Source organism: Mesocricetus auratus, unplaced genomic scaffold (assembly GCF_017639785.1).
Source record: "Mesocricetus auratus isolate SY011 unplaced genomic scaffold, BCM_Maur_2.0 Super-Scaffold_100021, whole genome shotgun sequence".
Taxonomy (NCBI): domain Eukaryota; kingdom Metazoa; phylum Chordata; class Mammalia; order Rodentia; family Cricetidae; genus Mesocricetus; species Mesocricetus auratus.
Window position 1 is genome coordinate 1,921,389 of NW_024429202.1, and position 27,901 is coordinate 1,949,289.

A 27,901-nucleotide genomic window follows, 5' to 3' on the forward strand; every position below is an offset into this window, starting at 1 on the left:
CCTGTTCTCAAATGGCATCAGGAAGCAGAAGGAGGCAGGAAAGCAGGGGATGGTCCCAGGTCTCACTACAACACTCCTTCTGCCCAGATGACAGCACAATAGCTCCAGTCCAAGCACCAAGAGGCTATCTTGGCACAGGGACAGGTTTGGATTACGATTTTCTGACTCTCACCTCTTGCTCTCAACCCTTAAAAAATAATAAAATTCACTTTTTGGGGCTTGGCTTGGGGGAGAAGGAAAGGACAGAGTAGAGCTCTCACTTTGTAGCCCAGGCTGGACTACAGCTTACTAGGAAGCCTCCTGCCTCAGTCTACCAAGAGCAGAGGTTGCAGGCAAGCCACAATCACACCCAAGTTTTTAAAAGGTACACTCTTGAGATCTTTGAGAACTCTACTGTGAAGCATTGTATTTATTTGTTATGTGCTTGTATTCCCATGGTCTGGGAATGCGTGCACGTGGCCAAATGCAATGTGCAGTCGCCTTCCCGAGGCCCTCGCTTTCCCGTGGCCCTCCCTTTCCGGTGACCCTCCTCTTCCCGAGGCCCTCCCCTTCCCGTGACCCTCCCCTTCCCGTGACCCTCCCCTTCCCGAGGCCCTCGCACCAGCAGTGGAGGCACGCCACCTCCTTTTCCATGAATCTTCACCGCAAGCACAGAAAGTAAGTACATCACTGTTGTTGTCACTATTATCACCCCTGTTAGTTGGAAAACTAGCTCTCTCCGTGTGTTAAAAAAAAAATGGCCCACATGGACACGAGGCTTGCTTCTGACCTATTCTAGTAGCAATGTGTGCCTGAAGTTACTATGGGAAAATGAAAATTCTCTGTCTCAGGAGTCGGTAGTGAGAGCAGATGGAGGGGGGCAGGGAAGGTACAGGGAAGGTTTAAAAGAAGAAACTGGTCAATCCCCACCACCACGGCTGGTGATAATACTTCCATGCATCACAGAGAGCCAGCTCCTCGTTTATTCTGGTCCTCACAAAGGAAAAGCCAGGGAGTTGATAATCATTAATATTTCATTGAGGACCCATCCATATTTCTGTGATAGTGACACGGACATTCTACTTCATCAGGAAGCCATTTTACAAAATTAGCAGGAGCCAGCGCCATTCTGGAAAGCAGAAGTCAGGACTACTTATCATAATTATTTATTACTTACTGGGTGCCAACTGGGCCTCTGTTGTGGGGAGGGAGTTAGAGGGGCAGCGTGTAAGAGCAGCGGTTCCTGTTCGCTGGGTTCCCAATCCAGCTCCAATGACACAGCTACGATGGCTCTTGTGTCCTTAATTACTGATAACTACCACAAAAGGAAGATCAGAACTTCCTATCGCTGCTCTAGACGTGAAGACAGATGAGAAGGGAAGCAATAAGTGCAATTAATTCCAGCCAGAGCTGGAAGAGGAAAACTTGGAGCTGTGCTACCACACACAGCATTCATCAGGACAGTCCTGCTCGCCCAGCAGGTGCTGCAGATTCACAGATGCCACAAAGGCTGCCACTGTCGAAAGAAGCATAACATTTGTGACAGGCTTTTCAGCTCAACAAGTCAAAAACAATTGTGTGACTTCCTGGTGCATTGTGCCCAGGAAAGCTTCCAAAGTTCAACCAGTAAGTTCAAGGTCTAGTTAAAATCCAAGGCATTCAGAATAAACCTGTGTCACCGCACTTCCGCTTGCCCTCTCCTGGCCTGGGGACTGCAGGCAGGTTGACTCACCCCAGGAGGATCAAGCCATCCAGAATCTGCTGACATCACGGTTCTAGTCCCACCTCCACCTGTTAAGGGAAGCTTTTTCTTTGCTAGCTGCTTTGGTTTATCACCCGCCAGTCGCCTGGGCTCTGCCACATTGTAGTCCCCAAATAAACACACAGGACGCTGTATTAATTATGAAGCTGTTGGCCTTGCTTGTTTCTTCCTGGCTAGCTCTGCTTTAAGCAATTACCCCATAATTGTTAATCTAAGTATGTTTCTTACCGGAGAGGTTTCCGGGCTTCCTACCCCAATGGCGTTACATCTCGACTCTTGTGTTTCTCCTTCCCAGAATCCTCCTGGACTCCTAGTCCCTCCTGTCTAGATTCCCTATTGGCCAGACAGTGCTTTATTGGCATAAGACTTCCCCAACATCCACCCACCAGGAGAGGGAGTATCTCAGACCTGCCTGCACCCATCATGAAACCCATAGGAGTATTGGACCTGCTTGCACCCACCAGGGGAAGAAGAGACCCCACCTGCACCTTCTGGAAGAAGGGATAAGAAGGCTACAATATAAGAACACAGTCAAGAACAGAAAAAACAATATGATGCCACTAGACCAGCAAGACCTGAATATCCAAACACAGATAAAGCAGAAGAGAATGACCTTAAAAACAGCTTCATGAAGACGATAGAGACCCTAAAAGAGGAAATGAGAAAATCCTTTAAAGAAATGGAAGAAAGAAACAAACAGAATAAACCTGTGTCACAGGCCTTTGGACAGCTAAACGTCTTAGACAACTCATGAGCAAGATGCAGTGTGAATAACAGGCTAAAGAGATGAAGGGATGGGAAATACGCTCTCAGAGGTAAACCTGCAGAAGTTGTCGGGACTTAGTGGAACAATCCCCTAATACCTAGACAAATAATGCTGCTGAATTCTCGGGAAGCAGACTGCATCCCCACCCTTAACTTCTAGGAGCTTCTTGTGGCTAGACGGAACACCCTAGAGAAAACCGACTCTGAAATAGAGCCATCATGCCAACGTCAGGGAAACACTCTTGTCTGTCAACAACTCGTGGGAATGAGATGACCTCACCTCTGCTTCCCAGGCGTGGATGATGGAAGGACTGGAGGTTGAGCATTATTGCAGATAGGTTTATGGCTGTGCTTCTGCCACCAATGGACCACCATTATTCTGGAACCAGTCCCTGACCAGATCCTTCAGCCCCCTCACCAGCTACTAACAAACACAGCCTTGTGTTTGCCAAGAATATTAGCTGTCTTTCTGAAATCCATTTCAACACCTGTCTACTCTTAGGCACAATTCTTAATGTAAATATTCTATAGCTACATCCCCCTGCTGTAGCAACCAGCCATATGACACCAATGGGGCATTTATTTATTTATTTGATTCTTTTAGATGGGGTACCCTGTGTTGACTATACTGCTCTTAATCTTCTGGGTTCAAAGCATTTTTCTGCCTCAGTCTCCCCAATTACTGGGAATGAATATATAAAATCTCAAGTGTCTGCTTCAAAAGCTGAAATAACTACACATGGCTATTGTGCAGTTCCAAGGAGGGCAATGTCAATCTTACTAAAGCTTACTACAACGTAAGTGCACTTACTGGGCCTCTCTCTCTAACATGTCCTTGAAGCTAGAAGTGGCTACATGACTAAGGACTACTGGGCTATGCACCTTCCTCTTTCCTGTTTGGCCCCATTTTCCTTCTGTTTGGGTGTATAGCTAACAACATACAGATCAACTACCTTGAGAGTAAAGGAGGAAGATAGGAAGTTGGAGAGGAGCTAGGACTTTAAAAACCTGTTGACCCACTTGAGTAATCCTGAATAGCTAACATATGGGCTGATGAAGCCCTCCATCATTCCAGCTTTTGCCTGCTTTTCTCTGCTTAAAAATGATTTCCAGCCCCAGTATATATAACTGTACTCAAGAGTGGGTACTATCCCCATAGACCTGGGTCTATGAATACAGCACTGTCCTCATCTGCTGCTCCCATTCCACCTCCCAGCTCTCCTTAGTATCAGCCTGGACCACTGTGAAGCTGTGGGCATGTTGTATAGAACTGCCTGTGCTCAGCATCCCTTCTCTGTGTTTGGCTTCCCCATGTGCTCATCTTCCTGCCTCCTTATTTGCAACTTATTCCCCATTGGGAGTGCTCCAGCCTTTGTTGATCACAATTGAGAGTCCTCCCCAAGTCTGGGGCCAGAACAGAAAGTAGGCTCTCTCTGCAGCAGACTGAGAACATCCTATTTATTGGGGCAAGGAGCAGGAAGGAATCTGGATGTTACATTTTGGTGGAAACAATTGAGTCCTCTCCCTTCCCTTCAAAGTGTGTCTAAGAGGCAATTTTCTATAACATGCCAGAACAAAGATTCCTAGCCTCAGTCTTGAGGTCATTCTCTTTCCCTGGTGACTCTTGTTTTCCAAGATAGTGTCTTGTCATAGGCCTAGGTTGGCCTCAAATCTATGGTGATTCTGCCTCAGCCTCTTGGTTATTTAGGATTGCAAGTGTATGCCTCTGCTCCTGGCTCTTGATGACTTAAGGCTGAACATTGAGCATATGCTTGGCCTCTGCTTAGGCCCTTCACACATGCTGCTTCCCTTAATCCCCAAATTAACCCCAGCAAGTGAACTTCTAGAATAAATCATGGACTAGGGTCACCTGGCAAGGATGTTTTAAATCCACACATTGTATTTATTGACAGTTTCTCAGCAAGGCTGAAACTAGTCTTCCATTGGGTATATGCAAATACATCTACTGTTCCCATTTTAGAGATGAGGAAAACGTGGTTCAAAGAGCAGAACATGGTGTCCATAAGAAGTTCCAGCCTTGGGACCTGACATTCAGGCTGCGTGTCTGGGGTTGTTCTGCAGCTAAAGGAGCCAGAATTGGGCTATAACTTCCCATGTGACTCTCTCAAGGGCTAGCCACTGACAGCATCGGCGTCTTCTCTCCAAAAGGAGCTTTCTTGGAGAGGCAAAGAAGAAAGAAAGCCTGAGGACTGTCCTGAATGCTGGGAAGGTTTTGAAGACTGGATGCAAATGTCTAGTCTACTTGAGACTTTCACTACACAAACATTTTCTTCCTACAGGATCCCATGAGGTTACCGTCGTCCCATTTCAGCAGGAAGTAATTCTGAGAATACTATGCCCACTTTCCCTACTGTTGGCAATAAAGGATAATTTACACCTGTTTAGAGTTAGTTTTCAATAGTTCAAGGTTGGGATTGGAAGGAGGCATTCATACTTGGACATCTCTTTCAGATAAATTTAGGTTTAGATGGGATAGATATGCTTAGGATGGGATATAGGTAGATTATTATATCTTCTAGTGATTTATAATTTGTGTATCACAATTCATCACACTGTGTAAAGTCTTATTTCTATTCATGATGTTTGATGCATAAATATCCTTATCATCTTCTATATATATATATATGCTATATATATATTCAAGACATTTTGTATATTGACACAATTTAGTTTTGTTTTAAGTCTAAATCTTTTCTTTAGACTAAAAGGGGAGTTGCAGGGAGAGATCTTAGGTACCTGTACCGCTGACCACGCCAGTTTGGGTGTGGTTACAGGTACAGAGCTGAGCTTAGGGGAAAGAGAGATGCTCTCCTGGGGTTCCAGTCAGGTCTCAGAGAGCAGCGGAGCGCTAAGCTCAGATTCTTGGCTTCTCACTTAAGTGGCTTCTGCCTGATAAAATATCGTGTGGCATCCCTACCTTGTGTAGCTTAATTTCCCTCAATAGACAATGAAACTGAAAGATACGTCAGTTAGTGCCTGGCCACTTGGCTATTTGGACTTACGTGAGTTTCCAAAGCTGCCAAGGTTAGACCCTTGCTCTAATTCCTGGTATTTCATCTCATATGTCAAGGGCTGTTGGCTCGTTTTCCTAACTGAAAAGATGCTCTCACTTCAAATCCACTCCTACACAGTCAGAGGTACAAGTGACCTTCTCCCCACTTTCCCCTCTTTCTCCATGCACCATGGCATCTGAGTCTGAGTCCCCCTTTTTTATTTTTCTAATTTGAAAGCTAGGAGAAGAAACTCCTGGGTAAAGCTTTTTCCACAATCAGCTCAGAGGAAAGTGCCCTAAGGAGCATCGTGTGTGTGCGTGTGTGTGTGAGTTTGTGTCTATGTGCCACCTCTAACCTGTGGGTGTCAGAGGACAACACTGGGAAGTTGGTTCTTTCCTTCTACCTGTACAGAGACTCTGGGAATTAATATTTCCAGTATGGGAAGCACTTACCTGCTCAGCCATAACATCGCTGGTCCTAGACATTCTTAGGGAAGAAAGCTCCCTCTGAGGTTTTCTCAAAGCTACTCACTGCATCGACCAAAAGCTTTTCAAAACATTCACTGAACATTTACTCCCTTAAGTTTGTGCCAGTTGCATTTCTAGCCCAACAGAGAATCATTACCCTGAAGTCACAGGTGAGGAGTGCTGTCAGCCACCACATCAAGGAAAGCAGGGTGTCCATCACGGGCACTGGGTACTAGGAAATGAGTGGAAGGAAGGAGTAGTCTACACCTCTGCCTACAGTATAACAAATGCGGCTTCTACGTCCATATGTGGACTGCCTTGCTTTTCACTGGGTCCTTTCTATCAATCTGAGCATGACAGTCTTTCAACAAGCATTTGCTGCAGCAGATCTATTTGCTAGTCCACAGGAGATACTCAGAACAAGCTCATGAAATAGGAGCCAAGGTGCGGAGGAGAAACATCTTCTTAGCATCTGGTATTCATGGCTAATTTGTGCAGAGAAAACCACCCAGAGGTTTTAAGAAAAAAAAGAGAGCGAGAAGCCTAGGAAGAAGCATGGACACCATCTGAGTAAGGAGGGACACCCCATGCTTAGTGACGAGTGCCAAATTGTCGTTTGGTCTGCACACGAACAAAGGAACAAGGCTGGTGCTGAGGCTCAACCTACCCTTCTTGACAAATACAGAACGTCCTGCCAACATCTGCCCAGATGTGACACCTTGCCCGAATTCCCAGTCGCATCTTAGGCTGTCTCACTATGTCAGTGAAAGTTTGGCTGATTTTCTTGAGTGCAAAGAAAGTATACAGTATCCTTAATTCTCATTTACTTCTTGTATACAGTTGTGGTGATCATGTGTGGCCCAGAAGAAAAGAGAATCACCACAATAAAGCTCTCAATTGGTGGATTAAATAAAATGTTGTATCATTGATTTCTAAATCACTAAACTACGCTGAGATGTTGCCAGTGTCTATTTAATAGAACTGCCAAAAAACATTTAATTTTTTCATATAAAACACACCCAGAAAACTGAACAAATTTCATCAAAATGTTTAAATGCCAGAAATGATTCCAATCTAATAAAACATTAAGGCCTTGCGTTGTCTGCATTGTGTACACGGCAGACCTCCATAAACGACACGGCTGGAACCTGCTTTTTAATTCTTTTGCACAAAAGCACCAATTTAGGTCCTGCTGGGAAACCTTTCAAGGGATCACTCTGTAAATAAAGCAAAGCAATTTCTTAAAATACAGTTAGCCACGAGCAGTTCCTGCAGGTCTGCAAGGAATCTCTGCTGATCAGACGCCGAGGCGGCCTGGGCCATCAGCTGGTGAGACAGAATCTGTTGGTATCTGCCGGCTCCCTGAGTGACAGCTGTGTGCAATCACAGAGACATGTAGACACACATCAGACAGCATGAGCAAGAAACAAGCAGCGGGACAGGAGGGCTTGGGTTCTGAAATGGACGATGGCATGGAACGCTTTGGAACTGCCGTCTCCAGAGCCTGGCAATGTTTTCATTCAGCACTTGCAGTTTACAAGGTGAAGGCTGAAAAACATGGAAAAGGGGCTCGCTTTTAAGGGGTCCATCCTGTCCTTGGGGTGCAATGTGGACCAGCTCTATTCTGGAATATTTTTGAAGATTTATTCTTAATTATGTGTATATGTGCATGTAGAGAATGTTGAATACCCGGGACCTAGGGAGTCAGTTGTGAGTCCCTAGACATGGAATCCAAATTTGGGGACTCTGCAAGGGCAGTTTGGACCCTTAGCCTCTGTGCTATAACTCCAACCCAGGTTTTATAATCTACACCTGCCTTACAGTAGGATGTTCATTTTAGCACCATAGTCAGAAGAGAAAACAAATCTAGAGGCAGAAAACCCTGTACAAGGCAGAGTTCAAATCTGCATCAGTCAGTCTGTCCTTTCCTTCCTCTGTTTTCTACCTGGGAGAGCAGCTAGTGCCCTTCACCTTGGCAGTCTTTCCATAAAAAGGAACCCATTTTATTCAGAAGTAGACCCCAGCAAAACTCCAGGCCAACTAAGACTTCAGGCCTCACTTTTCTAACATGCTTTATGGACAATGGGAATAGAAGGCTAGAATAGAAAGTTCGAGACTATGTCCAGCCTCCTTGATAGGAAGGCTAAAGTAGTATTCCCTCTGCATTTGCACAAACTGGAACCTGTGACAGCATGCACCATCCCTGGAGATCCCACAAGTGTCCTTGAGTAACAGAAGCCACGTCCTACCCCCAAGCAAGAGCTAAGGTTTACAAGAAAGCCAGTGAAGTTCTCTGAGGAGAGCAAACCCACTTCATGTCAACCTGAAAGATCAGTTAGAGTTCCCAGAATTCACCCCCAGAGTGTGCCCCTAAGTCACCCAGTGAAGGACTGTGAGAAACTGTGTAAATGGACTCAAAACAAAACAAGACTCACCTGACAGTGAGTTTCATTATGAACCTGGGGTTTTTCTGGAACTGGTGATGTCACACAGTTTTGAAATGTTGGGAAGGTGGGGGCCTCCCACCTATGCTCCACGCTCAGGTGAACTTGATATGTCCGATAACCCCCCATTGACATGACAAAACATCTCATCCTCCCTGGAGGTTCCATGAGCTCTCTAGCTCACTTCTGCCTTTCTCACATTAGAAGTGGTTAACAACCAAAGCTGGTGTCTGTTCTTATTGCACACCACAAACAGCGGCAAGTCATGGAGAGGCTTGTTTTGGCTCACAGTAATTGTCCAAGGTCAAGAGGTTGCAACTCTTGACCTTCTGTCTGGCAAATTCCCAAGGTTCACAAGGTATCATAAGGCAAGAGCAAAGAACATGAGAGAAAACTCGTCTCCTGACTGCTTTACAGACCTACTCTTGAGATAGCCCCTTAACAAATGAATTCATTAATTGCATGAAAGAACTAATCTGTCTGTGAGGGAATAACCCCAATCATTCTTTAAAGATCCTACCCAAAGACACAGAGGCTGAACCAGCCATCTTCTGTAGCCAGGTGAGGCCTCAAGTGGAGAGACTGGGACACCAACCAGGCCACAAAACCTTCGACCTACAGTGTGCCCTGCCTACAGAGTGTTCTGGGACTGGAGCCTAGCAAAATTGTCATCAAAGAGACTTCATCCAGCAATCAATGGTAGTGAATGCAGAGTACCACAGCACATTGGGCAGAGCTCTGGGAGTCCTGTGAGGAGAGGGAGGAAGGATAGGAGGAACCAGATGGATCAGGGGAACCACAAGAACAAAACCCACAGAATCAACTGACCAGGACTCATGGGAGCTCACGGAGATCAGGGAGCCTGCAGGGGCCTAACGGTGGCAGCAGTAGCTGTCTCTGACTCATCTGCCTCCTACTGGATTGCCTCATCCAGCCTTGATGTGAGAATATGTGTTTGGTCATTGCAGCTTGTTCTGCCATGATTGGTTAGTGTCCCTGGGAGACCTGCTCTTGTCTGAAGGAGGCTGACATGGGGTACATCTGGAGGGAGAGGTGGGAGGGAGGGTAGGGAGGGGAAACTGCAGTTGGGTTGTAATAAATGAGAGACAATTTTTTAAAAAGACCCTACCCAATTCCATCGCTTAATGTCTCATATTGGACACTAAATTTCACTGAATTTTCACGGGAAAAGCCATATTCCTTTGAATTTGTGTAAATTATAACAATCATGTGTCATAGCAATAGGAAACCATGAGGCAGTCACATCTCCAAAGTACCATCTGAGCTTGAGTTATATGAGTTATGTGGAAGTTTTGCCACTTAAAGCATAGGCCATGAAGCAGAGGATTCTACCTGCATATACCAGAATGCAGAGTCCCAGGCCCCACTCTTGAGCCAGGGATCATAATCTGTATTTTCATAACAACCTCGAAGGAATGATATGTGTGTCAATTTTTTGAGACTTGCTGAGATAGGCTTGGGTTTTGACAGTGTCCCAAGCTTTAGTAACTGGTTTATTATACAGGCAGAATTCCAGAGCTCCTGAACCCTGATTTCTACCTCCGAGAGTCTTTGGAAGCTGCACACATGCTCCAGTTGGGAGCATGCAGACCTGGATTGCACCATCATTCACTTGGTGTAGGGCTATAGGTCAAGACAGAGAATGCAAAGCCCATGCCATTTCAGTTTATTTAGCAGTAAAAGAAGCCAACAGAAACTTCTCTCAGGAAATTTGGAGTGATCAAATTGGGTCACACAGGTAATGCTCCAGGCAGCAGGTCAGGCATTTTAAATGGTTGACTTTTGCCTCTTCTGCTTGTGTCTTGTCTTTACCCCAAACACCTTTCCATGAGGCCGCTGTGCTTCCCTTCCAGCTTTGACATGCTCTGATGTAACAATTAGTTCGTTCTTTCCTGCTGAGTACCCACTAAAGCAAACCCTGTAAGTGTAATAGAAGCAAAAATGGATCAAGGTGACATTTTGTCTATGCCCAACTTTGTCTCCTGCTCAATTCAGTTTGGACTAGAGTGGAGAATTAAGGCAGCAGGAGGACAGACATGGTGTCATCAGCAAAGCTCCCTAAAGCACTCTGAGGGTTCACAGGGCCATACAGTACTCGTTGGTCTGATGGTCTAGCTAGGGGTGATGCTATCTGTAAGCAGGTTCAGTGTTTCCAAGGCCTTGGCTTCTTATCAAAAGAATTCAAAACCAGGACTCACACAGACAGACAACTTTGTTCAAAGAAAAGTAACATGCAAGTTATAGAGAGATATGCTATCAAGGTTGACAGGGGTTCACATGAATAAGGGTGACCAAGGATCCCATCATTGCATGGAGATTCCTTTTGCAGGGTTCAAGAGAAGAAGCGGGTGTTGGTGGCGCACGCCTTTAATCCCAGCAGTTGGGAGGCAGAGGCAGGCGGATCTCTGAGTCAAGGTCAGCCTGGTCTACAGTTCAGGACAGTCAGGACTATACAACCAACCCTGTCTCAAAAAGGGAGGGGGATTTTGATTACTAGAGACATAGTGAGGGTGTTTCTCTTTTTGACAGATAAAGCTTCAATTCATAAGGTCTTGATCACTCATGTCCCTTCTCATGATATGCATGCCCAATTAATTATAAGATTACCAATAGGGGATTCTTTCTAGCAGTTTTCTTGAGGACACGGTTTTACCATATTTCACTTGTACCCCAAACCAGTTCAGACACGGTCGGCATTTCTGTTCTTCATACTGGCTACACTGGTAATATACTTGAACAGAGGCTGTCTAAGTTTGATTATTGCAAGGGATTGAACAACTTACTCTGTTGTTCAGAAAGAAGTATGTGAAGCTTGGTGCAAGAGGGTGCCCCAGGCTGCTGAGGTGGCTAGGTGAGCTGTTTAGAGAAAGGTGGGTATGTATTTACATGCACATAAAGGAGCTAGGATGCCTGGTACATTATTATTGGGGCTTATTCAAAATCAAATGTGTTCCCAGATGACTAAACTGTTATCTGTGTTTGCCTGTCTTGGGGAGACTGACGAATACTTCTGCAATGGAGCCTGTAACCGGCATCGTGAAGTGGTGTGAATAAGGAGCACGTATGCACAGCCAGATGGAGAATACAAGTGGGAGAGACGGCCTCAGAGAGAATTGCATGGGCTGAGGATGCAGAATCAGAAGTTAACAGTGGAAGAGAGCCCCAAGCATGAGTGGTGACAAGAGCAGTGGGCCAGAGTCAGAGAGTACTTCAGAAAGTCGAGGACAGAACCAAGGAAAAGGTCCAAGAAACTGAGAAAGTCACACAGGCCAGCTAGCATTGCAGTCTGGGATTCTGGGAGGAAGGGGTGGATCCTTAATGTAGATGGCCGCTATGGTTTAGGTGTGAGTCTAAAACATGGATTGCAATTTGTCCTCATTAGACAGTAAGAGGTAAGGTAGAAGAGACTGTTCAGAGGGAATCAGTCTTCACTAATGGATTTGACCCAGTCACACAAATCATGGGTCAGTGGGCTAGTAGGTTATCTCTAGAGTAGATCAGCCATGGAAGCTAGTTCAGGTCGTTTTTCTTGCCATGCAATATATTCTTCAGGCAAAAGGGCCATCAACAAAAGTGAGCTCTCCACATTGAACCAGAACTGTGAACCAAAATAATCCTCTTTCTAGCTCATCCAGCCTGTGGTACTCTTGTTAACAACAGAGAAGGGATTAAGACAGTGTGTGAAATAAACACCACCACTAACTAGGTCTGCCCATGAGCATCTAGACACTAAGGAGCTCAATAAAATGAATGGAAAACCACTAATGAATAAAGAAATTAGTGCAGTTCAGAGTGACTAAGGACACACCAAATATAAATGCTGTAATCTAAGGAAGGTGCCCCCCACCGGGAAGCCAAGGAAGCCAAGGGCTCCTAATATCCTCTCTCTTGCATTTCAAACTATTCTTAGGATGCTGGGATTTTTTAAAATATGCCTACAGATTCTCTGTAACATCACATGTCTTTAACAATCTCATGATTTCTCATCATTCTGCAGATACTGCCCCACCCCTCAGGCCCTTGGAAGTCAAGCATTGCTGTTGGCTGCCAGCTTCTCTGCTTCTGTCCCTGTTGTTCTCACTCGTTAAAGAAAAGTGAGACAGCGCATAGTATTTGTACACGAGAGAATAGAGGTGTCAAGTGTGGGATACGGCAGTGCCACCCACGCGCGTTCCACCCACGTGCTGTACTGCATGCAGCCTTACCGCTTTGACTGGGTCGTGAACAGCTTCTCAGTTCCAGCCCCTACCTCTGCTCACTGAAGGAATAATAACTGAAAGTGCCTTGGTGTGGAGACCACTTCCAGAAAGGTGGGCGCTAGGCCAGCAGTATGAAGTTGGAGCCACTGTGTGTATTAGCTTCCTCTGTGGCACCAGCTTGTTTCCCAGCATCCACCTGGCCTGTCTCTCTACTTAGGGCCAAATTGCCTAACAGATCTAGAATGTTCTTAAGAGAACCAGCCCCACAGGAGGAACAGTGTAGTCCCATTCTCACACCCACAGAAAACAATCTCCCTTGATAAACTTACCCAGAATACGGAAATGAGAAAATCTCGATGGAAGCCACTTTCACTTCAGTGTGAACAAAAATTTGGAATCACTTTGAAAAGTACAATATCAATATTTTGAATTAACCAGTGGGAGAGAGGCACTGGGCCAAGGAGAGGAACCCAATCTTTCTACAATTTTGATTTCTTAATCTCTTAAGCAAAGCCCTGGGCTGCCACACCACACAGAAGCAGGCTGACAGCCAGCTGTCATAGAGCCTGGGCCACTGTGCAAACAGCAGCAAGATCATCAGTAACAGAATAGGGAGGGGAGAGAAAGCGAGAGCAGAGGAACAGCAAAGGAACAGAGGAAGGAAGAGCAAAGAGGAGGAGGGAGTAGTGGAGAGAAGCAGGGAAAGGAACCAGGAACAGTGGGAGAGGGGGTTCCTGTGACAGCCATTGAGAACTCAGCCGTCCTCCTCTGCACGGGCTTGGTGCCGTGTCATTCAGAAAAGAGAGACAGGAACAACTGCAAGTGGGCGTGAGCAGAATAAAGTGGTCCATCATAGACATTCTCTAGAGGGGCCGCGTGCAGGAAACAGACTTTCTATAGGATACTGATGCGCTTCTTAAACTAGGGAAGACCCGTGCTCCCACACTATCGGTGCATTCATTGTCACCTTGAACAGCACATCATCGGGAGATCGGATAAGTCCTGCAGCAAACATGCCTTTGCGTTTGAGAGTCAAGTTCAGAGTCCTCTTGAGTCCCTGATCTGTTATATGGCAATACTGATCAAGCATGCTTCATTTCCAGAAGAGGAATCAAGGTTGGGAGAGGAAGGAGGCCCTCCAGAGACCACCACACTTATTAGACACAGGTCAGCGGGAGAAGCCTGGATCTTAGGACTGGAGCGGAAACTCAGTGGTTAGACACACGTGTGCTCTTGCAAACAACCCCAAATCATTTCCCAGCACTCTTGGGGTGGGTTCACAACCATTTGTGATTCCAATTCTAGAGAGTCCAAGCCAACACCATCTTCTAGCCTCTCTGGGAACCCACACAAGTGTACGTACATTCACACATGCACGTGTGTGTGCGCGCGCACACAGAATATAATCTTTGAAAAGAAGCCTGGCTCTCCACTTTCAAATCACAATAATCTTTCTGATCTGCTGACTAGTGGGGAGAACACCACATTTATTATATTGTATCCTAGCTGTTGACTGAGAGTTGTTCTCAGAAACAACTGCAGAATTAAGCTTAAACTAAAGTGGGTTTCCCCTTATGCATGGGGATACTACGAGTTTTCTTTGTTAGTGAGCTGAGAAAAGGCTACAAAAAAGAGAGCTGAACTTGCTCAACAGAAAGCATGAGGTGCCTGCCTAGATCTCTGAAGTCTCTGTGTGCCTTTTAAGGGGATGCCACCCTCCCTCTGTGAAAGTAATGACTGAACTGTGGGGAAGGGAGGAAAGACCTGTGATAAATGAAGGGGAACTGGGGGGTGTAACATGAGGTTCTTTGTCCTGGCTGGTCCCACCACTCTTCAGCCCCAAATGAACACATAGACACAATGTTAGTTATAAAACTGTTGGCCGGTGGCTTGGGCTTCTTATGAGCCAACTCTGTCTTAATTATTAACCCATTTCTATTAATCTATGTATTTCCACATGATCTTGGCTTACCAGAGAACACCTGGTGTGTCTTCTCTTCCAAGGCTCTACATGACGACTCCATCTGCCTGTGTTTCCCAGAATTCTCTTCATCGTCTATACTTCCTGCCTGGTCCACCAGCCAGTGTTTTATTCATCAACCAGTGAGAGAAACATATATAAAGGACACCCCCCATCAGCGAGATTATAGCAGAATCTCAGCAATGCAATCCCAGAGCAGACTCCAGATGCAATGGATCTAGGGAAGAACCTGCTTCCCATGTGAAGAGCCTTCCTATCTTCACCACCTTCCTTGGCCCTCCATAGAGCCCTTCAGGAACAGTGGAAAGGCACAGAGGAACACCACTGGAATGTTGGTGAAAGGAGGTTGGGTTCAGATTTGGGTCAAACGCACTAGAGGGTTAAACCCTATGGAGGGTTGGGATGAGAGTGTTGGTGTTATTGATAGCTGAGCTGGAGCGGTATTAAAAGCAAGTATTGATGAGAGGCAGATGCCTTCCTGTGTGAACCTATCCCACATGCAGAGTCTGACTAGACTTGAGAAGTGACTGAACTTCTGTCCTCAAAGAAGGACAGAGTCCCAAGCACACTGGTTAGATATTTAGATAGAGGAGACTCAGAAGCATAGCAGGATGCTAGGATCCCCGGTGAGAGGCACACATGCATGCTACATGCAAATCACTCCCAGGCTTTTGTTTTATTCCAAGTGGGTTGGTAACCTACCCACAGGGCCTGTGTTCTTCGCTGAGCTTTGCTTGTCTAGTCAGCATGGCCCAAGGCCTGCACCTTTTCAGCTTAAGGATCAAGTACCAGGACTAGCCAGGAATAGAGCCGAGAGGACTAAGAAAGTGTACCCCTTTCACTTTCACAGCTGAATTGCTGAGATTTCAAACTTTAAAGGTTTGTTTTCACAGCTAAGGATTCATGGGGCAGCCTTGTAATCGCCATACACCCTGTAATGTCTGTACTCCAGTTCTAGTTTGAGTTTTGATTCCAAGCAGCTCTGAAATACCTAAAACCACTACTCCACCTTCCTCCCCCTTCCCTATTAGCTTGTCGAACTCATGACAACCTACTAACTTGGAGGTTTCATGTGGTAGCTCTCATTCAGTTCCCTCTTCTCCTTCTGGTTGGCTTGGTTCATCAATAGACTTAGCCTCCCCGTATTCAGAACCCTGGAATGCCTCTCTGCAGAAGCCAGTGTTCAGAGTGATCCACCCTACAGTGCAATGGCAAACGTGAGTATCAGTTTTCAAGAGTAGTCTCTTCCCCAACCTTACCCACAGTGAGCTAGCAGTGCTGTATGCTGTGGGTTCCATTGACTCCAGAACTCCCTGCTCGGGACAACCCTAATTCCAACCTAGCCTGGCCCTCCCTTCTCCCTCCTTCCCCTTTCCCTCTTTTTCTCCCTTCTCTCCCCTCCCTATTTTTGTGTGTTTGGGGGACAGGGACTTTGCTATATAGGCCAGGGTACCCTTGAACTCTTGATTCTCTAGCATCAGCTCTCACCCTGGAAGGTTGAGGTTGCAGGCATGCATCACCCAGTGCAGCACAGTTTGGTCTTCTGTAAGCAGCAATACTTAACAACCCTTCTTCATAGACCCTGCCCAAGTTATCGCCCATGCCGAAAGTAAATCCAAAGATCTCTTCAAACTCATATGTCCGAATTGTGTGCATTCTGACAGATAGCCTGTCCACAAGGCTTTGTCTTCTGCACTCTAATTATCAGGGTTATCAGAATCCAGCCAGAAATCCAAAAGCTGGCATCGGTCTGAAGAGTGGTTGCAAGGGCTTCTACCAGCAAGATCAGGGACTTTATCGAGCAATGGTGTTGCTGGACTATGTCATTCTTTATGGAAGAATTTACACTTCTTTTAGAAAAAACATCCAAAACATCTCTCAGAGTGTACATTTTCAATAGAAAGCGTAAAGTAGTTAACAGATTGTACTGAACTATGTGTATAAACACACTTGACGCTCTGAAGTCAGGAAGCTGGGATGATTTAAGTACATGTGGGTATGATTCATTTTATTATTCCTAAGGAGTGGGTGTGAAGAGAAGTTCCTGGGCATCAAGGCTGAAGGGTGTGTCTGTCAAGCAGTTTTTGCAGTTTAGCCTTATTGGGCAATAGGGCATCTCATTTGTTCTCACTACAGAGATGCAAGGACGATACCCTGAGTGACAGGAAAGAACGGTGACCAGAGGTTAACTGCAAAGAACAGTAGAGAAGGCATAGAGATATCAGAAACCACTTTCCAACTTCCATGGTTGCAAAAAAGAATCCTCTTAGGAAGTGAAAAAAATTTCTCAATGGGAAAGCTAAAAGCACTAGAACTTGTTCATATTATGCAAAAGTTTTTTTCTTTTCTATATTCTAATTAGTCCTTTCAAAACATTTCTAGGCCATTAGATCAGAGATCTACTATGACATGATATGGTATAATTCATGTGAAATATTTTAGTTTTGGGGGATCATTTGTCTTGGTAGCAACCACTCTGAATACCATCTAGCAGAAATAAATCAAATGAATGAACTTGCCTGTGTTTCAATAAACTTCATTTACTATGGCAAGAAATGGAATCTGCACAAAGTTTGTAGTCAGTTGATCATCAGGCTTGGGTGTGAAATATCTGCCCAAAAAATGACACATATCATGAAGGAATGGTCCCTGGCTGGTGGCCCTATTAAGAAGAGACTGAATCACGAGGGTACTAACTTCATCCATAGACCAATCAATTGCTGAGCTCAGTAACTGAACTCCCACCAGGAGGTAGGGCCTACTTGAAGCCAGATGATCATCAAGGACCTGTGCTTTGAGGGTAGATCCTGTTCCCAGACCCTTATCACTCTGCTGCTTGGCACCAGAAGGTGACCAGCATTACTCACGACATACTCTTACACTGGCCAGCTTTATCTCAGACCCAAGATGGATCTAAGACTGAATGAATTAAGGCTTAGAAATTATGAACCCAAATGTTCTTTGCTTCTTAAAATTGTTGTTCTAGGTGTTGTACCACAGCGATAGGAACATTGACTTATACATGACCTCTACTTTAAACTACAAATACTGTGAATAAAAGCCTGCTTTCCCAGGGTAGCAAGCACCAAAGGTGCTTAATGAATATTAAGGAATGACTTCAAATGACATTCAAATTGCGTACCTTGGTCAAGCCACTGCATCTTTTAGAGCCTCTGGTTCTGAAACATTTAAGTGGAAAAAGAAATGTCCATCCTGCTTGCTTCTGGGCTATCTCATGACAGCCTCAGCCAACAATAAAATTGCCAGCACGCACTGAGTTCTGAAAATGTACCATGTGACAGCAGCTGCTAAGGACAACTGACGTGTGTGTACTTTCATGTAGTTTTCAGAACCCAAATGGTCTCCATCTTGTCAGATAAAGAAACCAAGCTTCAAGCACTTTAAATAGTGTTGATCCCATACTTAAGTGGAAGAAACTGTATTTAAAATCCAGAGCCTGTGCAGTCACTGCCCACTACTTTACATTCTCTGGGCTTGGGGACCGAACAGGGCTGACACAAATTGTTTGTTCTTTAAATAAATCATGGCTGTTTCTATGAGCAATGAGTGGCCTGTGTGTTGCTGTGCAATCCTCTTGCCCTTGTGTGGTTATTCAAGCACGATGATTGTGGAAAGGGGAAAGTGGCATAATTGAAAGAAAGCCCACTAAGTGGTGAGTAAATGCTGATGAACTAACATGAGAAAGAGGAAAGGCCATTTGCTGGGAAAACACTTGGTAGCCTAGAGAACTAAGGAATGGCTGAAGAAGAACCCACAAAAAGTTGATAATGAAAGGATAGCTCCATATCACCCTGCCTCTAAGTATCTCAGCTCATGTTCCAAATTTCCTGGAAAGAGAATCTCTTTCTCCAGCTGCATCAGGCATTTCTGTCCTTATATCAATCAGTGATGGCCAAAGAACAAAGCTGGTGGCGATGCTACGCCACAGATGGGATGCGCAGAACCATGAAACAGACAGCCACAGCAGCGGATCTGTCCTAGGTGGGTTGCCAAATTCACACACCACGTTCTGTCTCCAACTGACCCTGTAATGACATGAAAACATTAGACATTTACTGTCTCTTTGAAGCCTCTTTGACAGCTCTCCACCAGATACAAAGATATTATTGAAAGGTCCAAAGCCCCTACCTCCCTCGCTCCCCTCCACACCTCTACCTGTCTTCTGCTATTCATCATCTCTTAATTTTATCACTAATCTCTGAGTCACGTGACCTCCTGATTCCCATAATCTCTGGTCACCCTGTTCACTCCACCAACTATCACTAGCGAATGGTTAGCTAGCAAGGTTATCATTGATGGTTTGTTTAAAGGTTGGCAGTAGCAATAAAATGTTTTCTCATGACCTAGTGCCATGTATGTATCTGTGGTGTACAATGTCCACAGTTGAAAATATATCCATCAGTGTTATGGCTTGATATGAAGTGTCTCCCGTGGGCTTGTATGCTGAGTGCTTAGTCTCTAGCTGAAGATACTATTTTAGAAAGGTTTGAAAGACTTCTAAAGATGGAACCCAGATGGAAACGAGGGCACAGAAGGCAGGTCTCTAGAGGTATCTTGCTTCTAGACCCTTCTAGTCTCTCTGTCTCCTGTTACTCCAAGGTAAGAAGTTCCCTGGACACAGACATCTGTGACCATGATGTTCTATCCAAACACTTGGGGCCAAGTGACCATGGACTGAGCCCTCTGAAACCCTGAGCAAACCTTTAACTTGTTCTCCTAGGTAGCTTGGACACAGCAATGAAAAGAGCAGCAAATGGACAGTTTATGGACACTAAATATAATTGTTACTGTTTCCTGTGAGCTCTTTTTTATTAACCTTATTTTTGCAGCAGGTTTCATGACCAAGCACTCCTTTCTGATTGGCAGGGTACCAGCATACTCACTAAACCACTGATTATACATTTGAATAAATATATTTTGGAAGCTAGGTGTGGTGGTGTGTGCCTGTGATCTTAGCTCTTGGGATCTGAGGCAGTGGATCAAGTGTTAATGCCAGCCTGATCTACAAACAACCTATTCTTTTTCCCAAGCCAGCAGCTTCCATGATGTACCAGGAAGCAAGGGCAGCTGCTTGGAGAATTCACAGAACTATGCACACGCAGGATCTTGTTGAGAAAGTCTTGGGACATCTCAGCCCATGGAGTCCAGTGCAGCGCCACTGTGTTTTTCCCCTTGAACCTTTAAATGGTTGTGCCAAAAATCAAAATATTCCTAGCTATTATTGATTTCTTGAATGTGTGATCCTAAACTAATTCCCAGGAAATTTACTAAGTAGTTTACAAGCATTATTTCATCTGAATTTTACTGACATGTCTGCCACACTTGGGAGCCAAGACCTAGAGAGTGATGGCAGCTGATCAGAGAGTCATGGGACCCAGTGGTCCTGCTCCAACATCTGGTCTCAGAACCCCACGGTTTTTCTGTCCTTGAGACTTGCTTTGACTGCTACTTTTCTATGACGTTGCTTTTCTTCAAGTGAGATTTAGGATCTTTTTCAATATGATACCATGATACATCATTCAGTAGGAATTTTATATCCAAATTCTCCCTCAAAAAATCATATTCCTAATTTCCTCATTGAAAACAATACATTGAATCCAATCTGAAGGTCCATTCATATTTTTCACTTTCTCATTGTAGCCAACAGTGGGCTAGGAATTTTGACGGCAGTGGAAATGAACGGTCCCTTCCCTCCTGGTCCTAGAAGACATGCTACTATACGGCACAGCTGAGCGGACGAGAGGAGGGAGAGAACACAGAAGAATTACACACCAGCTCTTCAGTGCAGAAGGTAGGATTTGGTCAACATTTAGGGTACAGCTGTCAATTTAAGACTGAACCTTAAATTCCTGTGGGGTTAGGGTTTTGGAGCTCTTGCCTTGCAGTCTTCAGAGACATGCAGACTACTTTCCCATGAAATTCTCTGTAATCCATTCATTCCAGCTCCATTGCTATAGGTTCTTGGAAACACGGTCTTCAAAGGAATGGCTTTTACTCACAAACACAGCCCGGGCAAAGAAAAAGTCTGTCAACACTTCCCAGCCTCTAAGAGGGTAATCACAGTTGTATTAATCCTAGACAAAAAATTTCCTCAGAACTCTAGACCAGCCTGGTAACTGTGAATCTGTTTCCTAACCCCAGTGTCCGCAGTAACACTGACAGACAACACAGACTCAGAGCTCTCATTGCTCACAGTAGTGATGCAATGAAGCCACCAAGACCTCTCACAGGGGCCGCTCAAGACCATCAGAAAACATAGGTATTACAATTTATAACAGTAGTGAAATTACAGTTTTGAAGTAGCAACCCAAATAATTTTATGGTTGGGAGCCACCCAACACGAGGAACTGTATTAAAGGGTCGCAGCATTGCGAAAGGTGAGAACCACACTGAAAAGGCTCACAAGCCAGTTCTCTATTTAAGTAACAAAGAAACCAGGTGCTTAAGGACCAGAGGAGGAAAAATTGTACTGCCCCTATGTCACTACTAGCTAACGTGACACAGAAATGACTGAATTTCTGAGATCTCTCCCAAAGTCAGTTTTAGTTAAAATGGTGTCAGGTTTCAACGTGACTCTCCTCCCTCTCTTGGTTGCTTGACTTTCGTTTTGTTTTCTTTCAAATTGATGTTCCCTTTGCACATTCCACTTCCGCCAGGCTTGGGAGGGGGAGCTCTGGTAATTCTGCAAGATGGTTGATTGCCGTGTTTTCGCTGATTAGGATGAAGCTCCAATAAAGCAGGCAGCCGCGTAGCCACACTGCTCAGCTAAGCCCTGGAATCCTTAGAGAGGCTGCTCGCCACTAAACAACACATCATAAAGTTTGCTTCAAGAAAGTAGATTTATTTCTTTATTTGGATGCACACACAGCCATAAAGGTTTATCTTCTGATCAGAGAAAGAAAGTAAGCAAAGTAACAAGGGTCTTGACTGAAGAGACTCTGTGAACCAAGTAGCAAGGTTCTCTGTCCAGGCCAGCAAGAAACGGGGAGGAAGTCAAAACAAGATCCAGACAGAGGCAGGTCCCACACTTCTGCTTTCCTTTGCTTCCTCCCTCCCTTCCTTCTTCCTTCCTTCCTTCCCTCCTTCCTTCCTTCCTCCCTCCCTCTCTTCCTTCCTTCCTTCCTTCTCCTTCTTTCCTTCCTTCCTTCCTTCCTTTTACTTGTATCCATGATAAGCAAACTTAAATGTGTGTTTAAAATCTTGAGGATTTATATTATTAACCAAACAAGAGTTTTTACAATCAGGGAACGCTTGTCTGGCTTTCCCCCCTCGCCTCCTCCCTCCCCTCCCATCCCCCAACCAGCACACACAATTTTTGTAGAATATTTTGTTGGCTATAATTAAACTATGTGTGTTAATTAGGATTAGATTTTAAATGCACTGCTTGGGAAGTTGAAAAATACAGGATCTGAATGAGCCCAAATTGAGATGACACTTGAATTTTCGCAGATGTTTCCATAATCCTAATTTCAAATTGATTGTACTTCCTGAACAGTGAGAAGCCGTTTTCAGTTATTTATTCAGACGTGCACCGCTTCTCCCTCTGCCAGTGGGCAGAAAATATCTACCGCTTTCAATAACTCCTTCAAATAGACTACTTCCCAAGGCAGGTTTTAATGAAGGGAAATGGGGATAAGTAAATCCCACCTGCTCCCAGGGTCACCCCTTCCCAGGCCATATTCGGACCCAAACAGAAATGAAAACTCCAGCAATTTCCCTCTTGCCTACCCCCTCTGTGCCCGGTTCAGCTGCCTTTTGAACTACCATTGTTCAGTAGGCTAGGAGAAGCACAAAAAGACAAAAAAAAATAATAATTTCCTAAATTTTTGGCCAACAGTAGCCATAATAAGTGGCACTCAGTTCAGCCACAAAGATGTGTGGTGGCCTACCCCACGTAAGCCCTGGGTTTGGACCCAGCAGCAGGGCCACCTGTAAAACACATTCCCAAATAAATGGCCTGTAAAAAGGGAAGTCCCTGCCAAATGTGAGAATGTCAGCTTAGGGTGAAGACTGGCAGCCCACTTTGTTCCTGAAAGACAGTAGCGCCTGTCTTGCGTACAGAGGGCCAGGGGCTCTCGTAGTTTCACTGTGGGTTTATATTTTATGTGCAACCCCAAATCCAGAGCATCTTAGCAGTCCTTCTAGGAAGCAGCCCAGTTCCCTCACAAGTCTGCTGTTTGATTGTAATTCCTTGCAGCTTTCCTGCTAGGGGCGGGGGCGGGCTGCTGAATTAGAGGCATCGTGCCTTCTTCCACCTGTAACGATTTCCCACTCAACTGTAAGACAATGGCCATGATTGATCTAATGAGGGACTGGAAAAGCCAGCTGATTGCTATAAATAGTTGAAAGCAAAAACTTGTGCTTGGCTTCCCAAAGAATTTCTCATCAACTCTGATACCCTAACCTAAGTAGGTGAGCATCGCCGTGTGGCAGATGAGGTGAGACACTGAGCCTCTTCCTGGTAGGAGTTTGCACACAGGCAAGGCAGAAGTCAGGCAGTGGAGAGATGGCTGATGGAATAATCAGGCTTTGTAGCAACGATTCAGTGCCGTTCTATATGTGCTATGGAGGCACAAATCCTTTTTTATTTTTTTGAAGAAAGCAATTTAAAAATACAAGAATACAAGAGACTAGACTGTTGAGGGATTTTAAAGGACTGTTTTTAAAATCATGTTTGAGTCTAATGGAAAGAGCTTTTGTGCCTTCATTTGTTAAAAAAAAAAAAGTAGAAGCTGGGCAGTGTGGCTCACACCTTTGATCCCAGCTCTCAGGATGCAGAGGCAGGTGGATCTCTATGAGTTTGAGGCCAGTCCGGTCTATGGAGTGAGTCCCAGGACTTTCAGAGTGGATACACAGAGAAACCCTATCTCGAAAAAAAAAAGTCAAAAGAAAGGAAGAAAGGAAAAGAAAAGAGAAAACTGTAAAGGTATATAAAACTAACATCTATAATATACCTGGAAATCATAAATTTGCATGTTTTGCATACATTCACCTTTAAACGTGGGCTACGTGACACATTATGTGATGTCTGTTCTGCATCCCTGATCAAGTATCAGTGTCTGGGTTTGTAATCTCGGAATCACTTAGGCTCTCTGGGTAATTCCAATGAATAGTAAAGCCTAAGAACCAGTTATTGTACCAGGCAGGGTCAGTAAATAGTACAGAGAAACTTTTTTCACCTATCCTATCCCACCCCAAAAAATAGAGGCAAGAGAAAGCTGTTTCCAGTACCCTGGCAGCTGAGAACTTACCTCAGCAGTTCATCCTAAGAAGGCTGGAGCCAAGCTGACACTGCTACAGGCTCTCCCTGGAGATCATAGCCACTGCTTTGATAATGCCCCACGGAGTAGATCACTTGCTTAAGACTACCAACTGATAGGTGGCAAATTTAGATTTCTGATTGGATCAGTGTTGGCTCTTGAACCCACATTGTCTCCTGTACCAAGGGAGGAAAATGGGTGGCTGTGGCAGGCCTAACATCCAAATCCAACCTAAGACCCGTTTCTTTAGCTCACCAGGACAACGCTTAAATGCATGCGAACAAGTTTCTGGATGTCTGGTCTCCAATGAACTACAACAACATCATGCAGTTTCAAGCCTTAGTGTAGATAGCATGGCCTCTGCAAACATCTGGATTCAAATACTTTTGCTATGGATTATTTTGTAAAATAATACTAAAGTCTCAGAAATGTAGATGTTACCATATGTGTACATCCATTGATGAAAATGAAAAAGGTCCCTGCCTACTTACTCACTGGGCAGGAGGACAGGAGGGAAGGAGAGAAGGAGAAAGACTTCGGTGTCAAGAGACTGACATGCTCTTAATGGAATTGTTATGCCCCTAATTCCATCCATTCACTTTTAATTCATTAATACAATGCATACTTGTTAGAAGGCATTTTTTACTGATTCCTTTCTTTTTATTGGAAATATATATATTTTTCATACAATATATTCTGATTATGGTTTTCCCTCCCCAACACTTCCCAGATGCTCCCCCACCCACCCAAATCCACACCCTTTACTTTCCTCTCCCAAAACAAACATCTAAAAATAATAATAGAATATGAGGACAATTTTTAAGTGATGGAAACTCCAAAAAAACAAAAATTAACTTGTGTGCTTCATTGAGTGTCAGGCATTCTGTTGGCATTTTAGAGGCTTTTTTCCCAGCTAACATTTAGTCCCTTCAGCAATTTCCCTGGTGCTACTAGTTGAAATATTTTTCTACTACAGGGATTTGAGAGTACAAGGCGCTAGGATGATCTCATTCATTCATATAGTAAGTACAGATGAGCAAACACGGCAGGCCAAGGCCCATTCATGGATGACCCAGAAGTTCAGCTAAGATTGAATAGCAGCTTAGCCTCAATCACCCAATCACCCCTGAGCAGGAGGAGTTAATTATTAAAACCCTAAGAATTTTTAAAACAAGAGGTTGACATTACCCGGATGTATTTATAGCAAGGAAATTGGGATGATGAGTTTTAATTGTCAAGTTCACGCAGTCTACAATCACCCGGAAAGAGACTCTTAATGAAGGACTGTCTAGCTCCGATAGCTTGTGGGCACATCTGTGGAGAGTTATCTTGTGTATGCTAATTGTGCAGGCCCAGCACACTGTGTTCAGCACTGTTCCCTGGGCTTCTGTCCTAGAACTTATAGTGTGGAGAAGGGGAGCTGAGTAACAGTCACGGACACACTTACATTTGCTCTGCTCTGGACTGTAGGTGTAATGTAACTAGCTGTGGGGAGGCCCTGCCTTGCCTTCCTTTCCATGATAGACTGTAACCTGGAATTGTAAATTAAAATGAGCCTTCCCCTGATAATCTGCTTTTAGTCAGGGTATTTTCATCAAAGCAACAGAAACGAAAGCAAAACATAAATCATCATAAATACAAGCTAACTTTTATTTTTTTCCTTTTCGTAAAAGCCATTTTGTATCACACTATTACTTGTACGCAGTGGTGGGGTTCCAACCTGAGCCATCCTACATGCTCTGGTGGGTGCCATGCACACATAGACAGTGCTAATTAGATTTAATGGAAAGAGAGAGAGGAGGAGGAGGAAGAGAAGGAAAAGGAATAGAACTTAAATAAGGAGGAGAACCTGAGCTTGTGGCAGGAATCTGAGGGAGTGGAAAGAGGGAATGGTGATTCTATTTCATTCTATACATGTATGGAATTCTCAAAGAATAGATATGAACATTATTATCAGTCAGATCCATTTCTACTGTGCAGCTCAGTATGAAAGTGTGTGAGAGACATAAACCTTTCATGTCTTTCCATTTTGGTGAATTGTGTAAAGGATCTTATTTTTAAAAAATGTTAATTGTTGAATAATTGTAGGGAACAACCAAGCTGACTGGGAAAGATTTTATATATTGTCATTTTGTCAGGTCTAGGGTTCTTTTAAATCCAAGTCCAGCTGTCGCTATTCCCAGTAGCAGGATTCTCAAGATTCCTAGAGAGTTAGAGTAGCCTATGCCTTGTTGTCTGCCCTATCAACTGGCACAGAACCCATACTTCTTTAAAAGCAGGTACTTTGAGCGGCTGAAAATGTTTAAAAAAGCAAATCCACCTACGTTGCATTCTCTTCCATCCTTTTCTGAATTGTGTGTGTGTGTGCGTGCGTGCGTGCGTGTGTGTGTGTGTGTGTGTGTGTGTGTGTGTGTGTGTGTGTGGTTTGTGTTGACTGACCAGAACAGCACGTGATCACTGAGAAGTATAAACATTGCTGCTCACAACTGGTCAGAAATGCAAACAGCTTTCACAGAAGGGACAATAAGAAGGGAATAGATGAGAGTGGGTGTGTTCAGGGTCCCTCCCCTTGGAGCTCCGGAAACCTGCAGAAGAGGGAGAGAAGAATTGCAGGAGTCAGAGGGGTTGGCACAATAAGAGAACACAGGCCACAGACATCAACTAAGTAAAGATCATGAGAGCTCGCAGAGACTAAAGTGGCAACTATGGAGCCTACAAGGACTGCTCTAGGCCCTCTGTATACATGCTGTAGTTGTTTATTGTAGAACCGAGTGGGGAGACTCCTAACTGTGGGAGTGGGAATCTCTGAATCTAATGAACATGACAATAGCATGAAATCTGATGACAAATTGCTCCACCCAAGGTCAGATAACTGTGTAGCCATCATCATCTTTCTTTTGCAGTAGAGTCTGACTAACACAGAAACCCACGCATAGAGTGACACGCTCTGGAACATTCAGCTCTGAACAGGACACCTTTATCAATCCTCTCCTCAAGACCCAGGATCTGTGCAGAAGAGACAGTGGAATGATTTAAAGCCAGAAGTAGCAGATGACTCCAAGAAAGCAGCCACCTCCAGACACAACATGACGGATACACATACGAAGTCACAGAGGCTGGGAAAGCATTCACAAGACCTGCACAGGTTCAAACCAGGCAAAGTCACAGCAAGGGGAAGAAGAAGCTGATACTAAGTCCCACTTCAAACAAGCAGCTATTTGCAACTGATATTTTCTGGGAAAGGAAAAAGTTCATATATTGACACTCCAGAGCAGACTCCATGCCCAGGAGCTGTTGGTCAACACAAAGTGAACTCTATGGTTGGTTGGTTGGTTGATTTTGGGGACAATTGTTTTACCTTGTTTTGTTTTGGTATTTTTTGTCTTACTGATTTTCTTTTTCTTTTAGTTTAACTGTTTTGATTTGTGTTTTTTTAAAAATGTTTTGAGAGAGAAAGAGAACACCAAGATGGGTAGATAGGGAGATGGGAAGCATGGGGAATAGTAGGAGGAGGGGGGAGAATGTGATCAAAATATGTTGTTTGAAAAAATTAAATAAAACACTTTAAAGAACATTGACAAGGAGAGGAGTGCAGGGCATAAGGATGAAGAGGCATTTAATCACCTCTTAAGACAGAAGTCCCTGCACACAGATGTTGACATGCATGTTTAGTTTCAGTGAAAATTCAAGAAAACCATGTGCAATTATTATAAATTAGGATTAGATGTCACACAGCCGTTCTAATAGCTGCCATGTGTTTTTTAAACTGAAATTGAAAAATCTACTTTTCCCCTTAATAGGAAAAATGGAGACAGGACAATCACCAGAAGCTTGCAGCCATCCAGCATGGCATATGCATTACTGGACAAGAGAGATGCTGCCCCTCCCCATTCACAGGATCACACATACTTACAGTCACACATAGACACAATCACACACCAAACACCACACACACACACACACACCACACACATACACACCACACCAC

At 44.4% G+C, this 27,901-nt stretch overlaps 1 long non-coding RNA gene across 1 annotated transcript; it reads left to right on the plus strand.

Annotated features, from left to right (window-relative positions):
• Positions 1-548: 548 nt before the first annotated feature.
• LOC110341306 lies at positions 549-27,901 on the plus strand. The gene is made up of 4 exons (XR_002383196.1): positions 549-657; positions 20,294-20,444; positions 26,817-27,233; positions 27,714-27,901. It is a non-coding gene; the product is annotated as an uncharacterized LOC110341306 (long non-coding RNA).